Genomic DNA, 9,413 nt, shown 5'->3' with positions numbered 1-9,413 from the left:
ATCTGCCTTGAGTACTTCATTGTTAGGAGCTGTGACAGTAAACTTATCAGGTCCCCTGATTTCTTCATCCCCCCTGCAGGACACCCTGCTCACTGTCACCCTTATGGCCAGGTTTCCAGTCAATATTGGTCAATGGGTCCTCTTCCCTACAGATAATATTCCACGTTGGTTGGGATGTGCTGATTAGGACATTCTTGTAAACTATGGAAATGATCATTCTGGAGCGGAATTGGGCAACGGAATCAGCCAGAGTTCCACCAGTGAAACCAAGCCAGTATTACCTACCCATCCACCTGACTTAAATGAATGTGTGTACACAACAGATACACAAACGGTGCATGCATGGATGTACACATATGCATGATGTATATGTATGCATGCATATAAGACATGTACTTATTTACTACATATATGTGTATGGCATATATACACATATTTGATAAATATGTGTAGCAAGGAACTGACTCAAGTGATTGTGGGGGGACTGGCTGGACAAACCTGAAATGCGCAGGAGAAAGGCAGGCTAGAAGCTCTCAGCAGGAGCTGAAGCTGCTGCCCACAGAAGGAATTTCTTTTTCCTCAGGAAAGTCTCAATTCTGCTCTTAAGCCTTTTAACTAATTGAATCAGGCACCCAGATTACTGAGGATAATCTTCTTAACTTAATATTAACTAACTGTAGGTGTTAATCACATCTACAAAATACTTTAGCAGCAACACCTGAATTAAAGTTTGAGTGACTAACTGGAGACGATAGCCTAGCTAAGTTGACACATAAAACCAGCCATCACAGCCACATTATCAAGAGGCTTAAAGAGCTTCCTACCATTTGACCCAGGATTCTAATTCCTGAAATCTGTCCTAAAGGAAATAAGCAGAGATGTGCACAACTTTTTAATATGTATTAGTTATTAGTGGCTCACTCCGATTACTATCATGAGCCAAAAATTTGTCCCACCAGCCATAGGCAAATACGCTCTACCCCAGAAAGCATGTTAATTTGGCAAGTTCAAGACAAGGTCATTATTGAGTCACTTACTAATAAGTTGAGTTTTTAATGAAAAGTGGAAAGGGGTTAAAGGTGTGAAGTCTGCATATTGTGGTTATTCACCTCTTTGCACTATAATGTTTCCTAAAGGTTCTACAGTGAGCACGTACATTGTGCACTGAAAATTAAACATTTTATATATATTTTAAATAACTGAGAGAGACATTTTAAAGCACCAATAAAAGCAAAAACAACATTGTAATTAAACTAAGTAATATAGCACTCAGAATATGACAACGTAATTTGTATGTATCACAACATTATGATTTTAGTTCACTGCCTAACATAACACATAGTGTCTAATACTAGGGAATCAAAATTGAATACAAGAGAATTGAGTTCAGATCCAAGTTCCAGTGTAGGATGAGCCAGTGATGACCAGAACAGAAAAGACAATGAAAACGACCTTCTGATAATTAGTGGATCTAATTAGTGGAGCTGCTAAAAGTGTCCTGATCTGTTCTTGGCCATCCAAAGGCCTGTCTACTCTTCTCCTTATGCCAGCTTCCCGAAAAAAAAATAGACCTAATTAATTTTAGCATCTTTAGGCCCTCTCCACTAATCCAGAGGGAACAAAACTACCAGCTAACTTCCTAACTTCCCCTACCACCAGGAGAGGTTGTGGCTGATCCTAACGCATGATATTCATTGGATCAGGTCATATATAACAATGACAAGGCTGCTGTAACAGCTGCATAAGCCCAGCTTCCACCATTTATCTTGGGCTTCTGACCCCATCCTTGGAAGCTGAGGCCTCAGGCTTTAGCCCCATTCTGTGACTCAGCTTTTATGAGACAGCTTTCAATATGGTACTGAATATTCTCTCAGATACCAATAAAGGTCTACTTTGATTCTAAGTTTCACTATTGTTTCTTTGGAACACGGTTCCCTTACAAAGTCAAAGGCATAGAGCCCAGACAGCATCTTTACTGCAGCCCTGGCTGGTGTGTCGTCCCCAGCACTGAAGGGTTGCCAGTTTGATTCCCGGTTGGTCAAGGTACAAGCCTGGTTTGTGGGCTCGGTCCCTGGTGGGGGGCATGCAGGAGGCAGCCGATCAATATTTTTCTCTCACATCCATGTTTCTCTCTTTCTCCCTTTCCCTTCCTCTCTCTCTAGAAATCAATGAAAATATTTTATTTAAAAAATATGAGACCCTGAGCAAAGGACCCATTTAAGCTGTGCCTGGACTCCTGATCCAGGGAAACTATGCGATACTGAATGCATATTGCTTGGCATTGCTAAATCTATAATATTTTGTCACACAGCAATAGAAAACTAATATAGGTTCCCAGGTTATTGTTTCTACTAGAAGCAAGGCCAGAGATTGCAGCTCTGAGGAATGCACAAGCAGTTCTAGGGTCAGACAGAAATTCCCTTAGCAAGCCCTTCCCCTAACAAATACAGACACACCTCCTCCATCTCGAAACTGCCAGTGTCTCTTCTGCGGTGGGAGGACCTGGATTTAACTTTAGGCTCGGGTTCCTCCCTCTCCTGCACGGGGCTGATACCCCCAGACCACCTATCTCGACTTTCTCTGAGTTCCGAGATAACACAACATTGTCCTTGGGGACTCACAGGCTCAGCTGGGGAAGTTGCTTCCATTAATTGCCGTACAAAGAAATCTCTTGAATATGGTATTATGAAGTTTGTTTTGAAAATCATGTTCCTTTTGAAAATTACCATTCATTATGCCTCATAGCCAAGTCGTTTTACTCAGGAGCATAGACGCAGCTTCCTACCAGCTGAAGGGGCCCTCCACAATGAAGCCAGAGGATCATTTCTTGAGCAAGACTGCCTCTCCTGAAGCTAAGCTCTTCCTGCATATTTTAGGGGGGGAAATGGACAAATCACATGGAAATGGAGAAATAAATCTTTGAAAGCAAGAGAGAACTCCCTTTTGGGTCATCTCTTTGAGAATCTTTTTCTTGTTTTGCTTATAAAATGGGAAGCAATGTAACTACCTGTATTTTTGGTGAGTATGTAATTCATCACTTTCAAAATCTAAATCTCTCTTTCTGAGCTGTAATACCTCATGGCCTCTATAATAAAATAATCATATCAACTCAGCGTGTCTCAAATACACCATACTCTGTGACATTCCTGTATAAAGTCGGTTTTTGGCTCCTTGACACGGCAGTTTCTTGGTATTTGCAATACCATATTTATAGCTATGAACTGTATTTTCTGGGTAGATAGATTGCAATGATTTGTATAGTGATTTGGAATGGGTGTCCTGAAAGCAACCACACAGAAATAAATTGCATTGTAAAAACCCCATCTGATGCCTCAATCAAGCCCATTCATTATTATCGTGAAATTTTCACCACCCATAGGTCAGAGCTGCTGCTTTGCATTTATCAGTAGTTTTTAATCCTCAAGAATTTAAGATTTATAAGTTTCCAGTTATTTTCTAGATGCAACTGAATACTAATAATCAAAGAACTATTTAGTTTCTGACTATTGCACTAAAAATACCCTTCTGATTACCAATAAATGAAACCAGTCTTTGGATCAGAATCCTTGTGTGGATATACAGGGTGGGGCAAAAGTAGGTTTACAGTTGTGGGTATGTGAAACAGTTTTTTTCTTGTATTATTATTTATTAATTATTGTATTATTTCCATAAGAACAACTGTAAACCTACTTTTACCCCACCCTGTATAAGCCCTGAAGTGGGTAACATAGTAGAGGAGGTAAGGATTTTTTGTGGACACAAAGGAAACAGGAGTGATTCCTTTCCCTTCTTTGCTTTCTTTTCCCACCATCACAGGACGAGATATGAGGATACAGTAATAACCCATGTTAGTCACTGGCTCAAATAAATATGCAAATTAACTAAAGCAAAATACATCCTAAAGTGCCATGGCTCTCTTTTGCAACTCCAGTCATGGTCTGGAATAATTCAGAATCTCATTTAGGTATTTTGAACTGTATTTGAGGAAAGATAATTTTGAAATGGCCACTACGGCCAAGTTTTTAAAAACATAGAGAAAAACAAAACCCGCCCTCACATTGTTCCTTCTTTAACCCACCCACCCTATTCCACGAATATGGACTATTGTGATTTTTTCCCACCTCCTTTCTCATGCCCAGGAGATTGCAGGCTCTATGGAAGTTAAAATCGTGACTTTCCTACTCACTGTTATATTCTCCCAGCGTAGCAGAGTTAGACACATAGTAGGGCCTTACATATATTTGTGGAACACATGAATATCTCCAAGCATTTAGAAATTTGGGTTTCCTTTAAGTCAGAAAATGGATTGGATAAATCATGTTCAGATTGAAATTTCCCACCTTTCCTTCAGCCAAAATTTGATTAAGAAAATCACTAAACAAATAACTAAGTAGAAGGAGAAAAACCCAGCAACATCCACAACCCGAGAGAGGCGGAAGTCAGAATTTAGAACATAAGATATATTATCTAAAATATTCAGTTTTCAATAAAAAATTCAAGGCATGCAAAGAAATAAGATCATGTGTCCAATATAGAGGAAGAAACTATCTGTTTGAATAGATTTGCCTTCCCGGGCCTTGATTTCCTCAGATAGACCTCCTCTGATAGAACACTCTTTGGGGGGGGGAGGGGGGTGGTAAATGTTGGACTTAGCAGAGAAAGAAAAGCAGCTATTATAATATGTTTAAAAGCAAAACGAACTCTTTCCATCTGGCAAAGAGCCATGGGCATCTCTTGGGACAACTGGCACAAAGGCCACAAGCCCGGGGGCAAGAGAAAGCCCTACTATGAGAAGTGAAACTATGAGCTGGGCCTCCCTGCTGCCGACACTAAGATTGGCCCCCACTGTATACACAGTCTGTATGTGGGGAGGCAGCAAGCAGTACTGAGCCTTGAGGCTGGGCATGGGCAACTTCTCCTGGGGTCCAGAGTGTTGTATATGCAAAACAAGTGCATTGGTGTTGTCTACAATGCATCCAACAATGACCTGGTCCACACCAAGCCCCCAGTAACGGACTGCATCCTGCCCATTGACAGCACACTGTACCAGCAGTGGTACAGGTCCCACTGTGCGCTGCCCCTGGGCTGCAGGAAGGGGGCCAGCTGGCCCCCTGTGGAAAAAGAGATTTTAAACAAAAAATGATCAAAGAAAATTCAGAAGAAATATGATGAAAGGAAAAAGAATGCCAAAATCAGCAGTCTCCCAGAGGAGCAGTTCCCGCAGGCAAGCTTCTAGCATGCACTGCTTCAAGGCCAGGCCAGTGTGGCCAAGCAGATGGCTATGTGCTCGAGGGCAAGGCGCTGGGGTTCTATCTGAAGAAATCAAGGTCCGGGAAGGCAAATAAGCCCTCCTCCCGTTAGGGGCAGAAACAGAATAGTGGAGACTATCTGCAATTATAGGAAATATTAATCGTGCTCTGTTAACCGTGATTGTTCTGTTCTGATTAGAGAAAGCACATTCTAACCTGGCTGAGAGTTGTGCACCCCCGAGACGTGGGAGTTAACCTTGGAATGCGGTCCATTCTCCTTTTCTGAGAACTGCCTATCACGGTGGAAAGATGAACAGCCTTACTCCTGAAACAATGGAGTCGCAGAGGCACCCGCCCTTTGTGACCCCCAGCCCACACTGCCTGTAATCTGGTAGCTTTATAACCTTGCCTACTTCCCCATGACTGCACTTCCTACTTTCCCATGTAATCTTTGTCCTTCTACCCAATATAAGCAGCTGGCTTATGGCAGGGGGCAGGGGGCGGGGGGCGGTAGAGCAGATTTTATGTGGATGATCCTGCTACTCTCCCGTACTGCCGGCATTATTGGAATAAACACTCAAATATGATTCAACCCTGTCTCTGCTTAATTTGCTCAAGTAGTGACAGGCAGATCAGACCCATTCACTGTCCAGTTTCATATTCTGGTGACTCAGGTCAGATCACAAGCAGGGGACTCCTCTGGAGTGAGTACTGGGGATCCCACTTGCTGCCGGGACTGGGGATTCCTGGGGCTGAGGACTGGACTCTTTTATTTAAGAAACTGCCAGGCACACGTGCTCTAAGTGCATGCTTTGTCCCTTATATTGTTATGCCTGCTGAATGCACACGGAATACTGTTCATGACTATTACCAAAGTTTTAGCCTCTCCAATCAAGCTTCAGAGTATCTTAAAGAGTAAAATACATGCTCTTGGTTGGTTGTTCAAGTAAATGTTTGGTTTGGCTGCAACGATTGTGGGAAGAGGCATGAGTTAGTCTGATATCTACCCTCCCTTTCTAGATATAGTGAAATAATTCAGAGAAACCATGCTGGTTTGAAGGTACATGGAGATGTATATCGTGACTCTGTGTAGACAGGCAGCCTTGAAGCCCTTCCTGACCCTCAAGAAGTGTTCTGCAGGAATGAGAGCTGGGTCTTCAGTAAAGTCCCTGTAGCCCTTGTTTCCCATCCTAAAAGAAGTATTTGCAGTTTGCAAGAGAATACTGGTGGTCACAGACTTTTCTGTTTCCCCAAGAGGTGCCAGATGGCTTAAGACTCACTGCAGGGAAGCAAGGGTGGGTTAAGAGTGATTCTCTAACGCTTCTCCTGGCCAATGAGGAGTGACCTGAAAAAGAGAAGCCAGATATATCTAAACGAGAAAACAGGGTCTGCTTGGGCTACTTTATAAGAAGAGCTTAAGACAAGAACTACAGAGCGGGCCAATTATTTTGAATGAAAAAGAAGATGCTGCCCCAGGAAGCAAGAGAGAAAACTAAGGCAAATAAAAGACAGAAGAGCTTTAAAAAGTGTCTGTTATCTGAGCTGGCTGTTCTGTAGGAACTGGGACTCAATCCTGCTAAAGACCTTTTTGAGAAACCTTACCTAACCCACCTCAGAATTGCCCAACATTCTGGGCATTCCTGGGGCATTTCTCTAGTGCTCCGACTTCCCTAGGGTAATTAAGTCTCCCACACTTCCAGAGCAAGCTCCCTGGGTTTTAGAAAAAGCATTGAGTAGGAACAGTGGAAAGTCTAGGTTCACCTCGATGTCCATAGGAACTGTCCAGCACAGCTGTTGCTGAAATCAGACGAGCTGAGGGAATTGTGTGTCGAGTGCCAAAGGTGTCTGCTACAGCTGGTGGTTGTCTGGCTAGATATCTAAATGATCGTTTGAAGGATTAGCTCTCAAAAAAGCAAGAATGGAGAGTCACCTGAACTGTAAATGTTTCTGCTCTCTGATGCTTATGGGAGCTTTCTTCTGTGTTCACAGTAGAAAATGTTTGCACCCTTAGGAATCATTTATCTAGGGCATTTGTGGGCTTCTTGCTTTTAGGTCTGGCTCAACACTCCAAGATGTATGAGTAATTTACCCACACTGGGCCTCTCTTCTCAGCCCCAGTAAATATCAGTTCCTACACTTGCTAAGAGAAGCAGAGATTGGGAGGTTATATAAGTAAACAGTATTTACAAACTTGACTGGTTTCTCCAAACTACCTGTGTTTTAAATGACTGGCTTAATCAGTGCTTACTAAAGGAGTCAGTCCCCAATAAAAAGGTCATGTTAGTGACCTTTCATTTCGTTTGCTAAGAACCTGTCTTGGGCATTGGAAGAGCCTCTGGAGTTAGCCTTCACCACTAACATTGTTGCTTCTTTGGGTTTCTGTATGCCTTACCTTTAAATTTTATGGTTTCATTATGTATCATGAAATGGGCTTCTGTGCTTTTTTTCAATCATTCAGGCAGCTGAGATAGGACATTTCACTTCATTTTGATTCACTGAATATAATTCAGTGAAGGCTGGAGAGAGAGCTAAACTCTAAGAGCAGATGCCTTTTCATTGCAGACCAGTTGGCTTTCCTCCTACTGTTTGAAAAACCCTGATAACATTCAGGCTTCCAAATTTCTGTCCCCATACCTTTTTTTGGCTATTTCACTGCATTGAACCTTAAAATGCAATTTTTAGCACAGAAAACAAGTCCACCTTTTTTGGCTGATGTCTAGAGAAGAAAAATAAATATGAGGGTAGGTTTTAGGTTTCCTTTCTTATTAACTGGGAAATGTGATTCTAAATAATATGGTACAGACTCGAAAACTCAAAAGCCGGCTCTCCCTGGTTATCCAATAAAGGACACAATATAGTTTTAAAAATAGGCTAGATTTCCTTGTATCTCATAACTCTCACAGCATCCTCGTAACTGCTATAGATGGGGAAACTGAGGCACACTGACATAAGGTAACATTCCCACAGTCTACACAGCTGCTAAGTAGGGGAGCCAGAATTCATACCCAGGCAGTCTGGCTTTAAAAATCCGCGCTCTTCCTCACAATCCTACGCTACCTCTTAGCTAAAGCTCTCTCTATAAAAGTCTTTGGCATGAATTCACTGATGTGTTGTCACGCTATAAGGAAGATAAGGACACCAACATTATGTATATAAACTGTTTACATTTGCCTGAAAATTAGCAGTAAAGGAAGAAAACTTCTGCTAATTTTAATCTTTATGCACATGACCTAATTTTAGCAATTCTGATTTCTGCCACATATCAGAGTTCAAGGATGTGCCTGTGTATTTTCTTACGGTACGGCAAAATATCCTAAATGGTGAGGTCTGCATTTTGGATATTTTTAGTCATAGTAAAATATGTTTAAGAATAGAAATCTGTTAATTAGCTTTGACCTGTTTGCATCTTAAAATCACCCGAAAAATCTTAATATAGCTCATAGTAGCACATTGGCATACATATAAATACTGCAATTCTGTTCTAATTTTTCTGGTTTAAAAATGTAATGAAGTCTATAGCACACTAGATGGCAGCCTTGCCACATGAGCCCCCAGCCTAAGACCACAGTCTGAGAACAGTCGTCATTTCGACTGAGAACATTAAAACTGTGAATGCAGGGCTAATAATGAGTCATCCTCCCCGATTTCAGAATTAGAGGCCAAGACCTGGGGCAGAAAGGACTAACACGAAGGTGAGAGAATTGTCCCCTGCTCAGTAGTTCAACAGTTGTTGTCCTAGGGAGACTTTTTCTCCGGTGAGGTTAAGAAAGTTCACTTTCAGCTCCTAACACAGTTGAAATCATTGTGGAAAGCTTCTTTGGGGGCCCATAAAAAAAAAAAAAACCCAAACAGTTTATTTGTAATTATACACTCAAATAGCTGATTTCTTAAATTACTTGATTAATTTATAACCATATATAATGACATGATTATAGGTAAAATATATGCTAGACATTGGGTATGTGTGTGTATACATATCATTTTTATTTAAAACCTCCATTTTTCTAAAACATAAAATATTTACGGGATGAATAAAATGTTAACAGTCTCAAAATTAATATCTATGGTCCTTTAAGACACTTAACATCTATCTCCTCACCCCAGAAATGCCTCCTCTAATCTTTATCCCAGTTAAACTCAGCCCAAGGCAAACACTCCATATCA

General features: G+C 41.4%; 1 pseudogene; it reads left to right on the top strand.

Annotated features, from left to right (window-relative positions):
- Window positions 1-4,723: 4,723 nt before the first annotated feature.
- On the top strand, window positions 4,724-5,361 carry LOC107526404 (small ribosomal subunit protein eS8 pseudogene; annotated as a pseudogene).
- Window positions 5,362-9,413: the final 4,052 nt, after the last annotated feature.

This window comes from Miniopterus natalensis, chromosome 15, assembly GCF_054644295.1.
Source record: "Miniopterus natalensis isolate mMinNat1 chromosome 15, mMinNat1.hap1, whole genome shotgun sequence".
NCBI classification, from domain to species: Eukaryota; Metazoa; Chordata; class Mammalia; order Chiroptera; family Miniopteridae; genus Miniopterus; species Miniopterus natalensis.
This window is presented reverse-complemented; position numbering and strand designations above follow the sequence as displayed.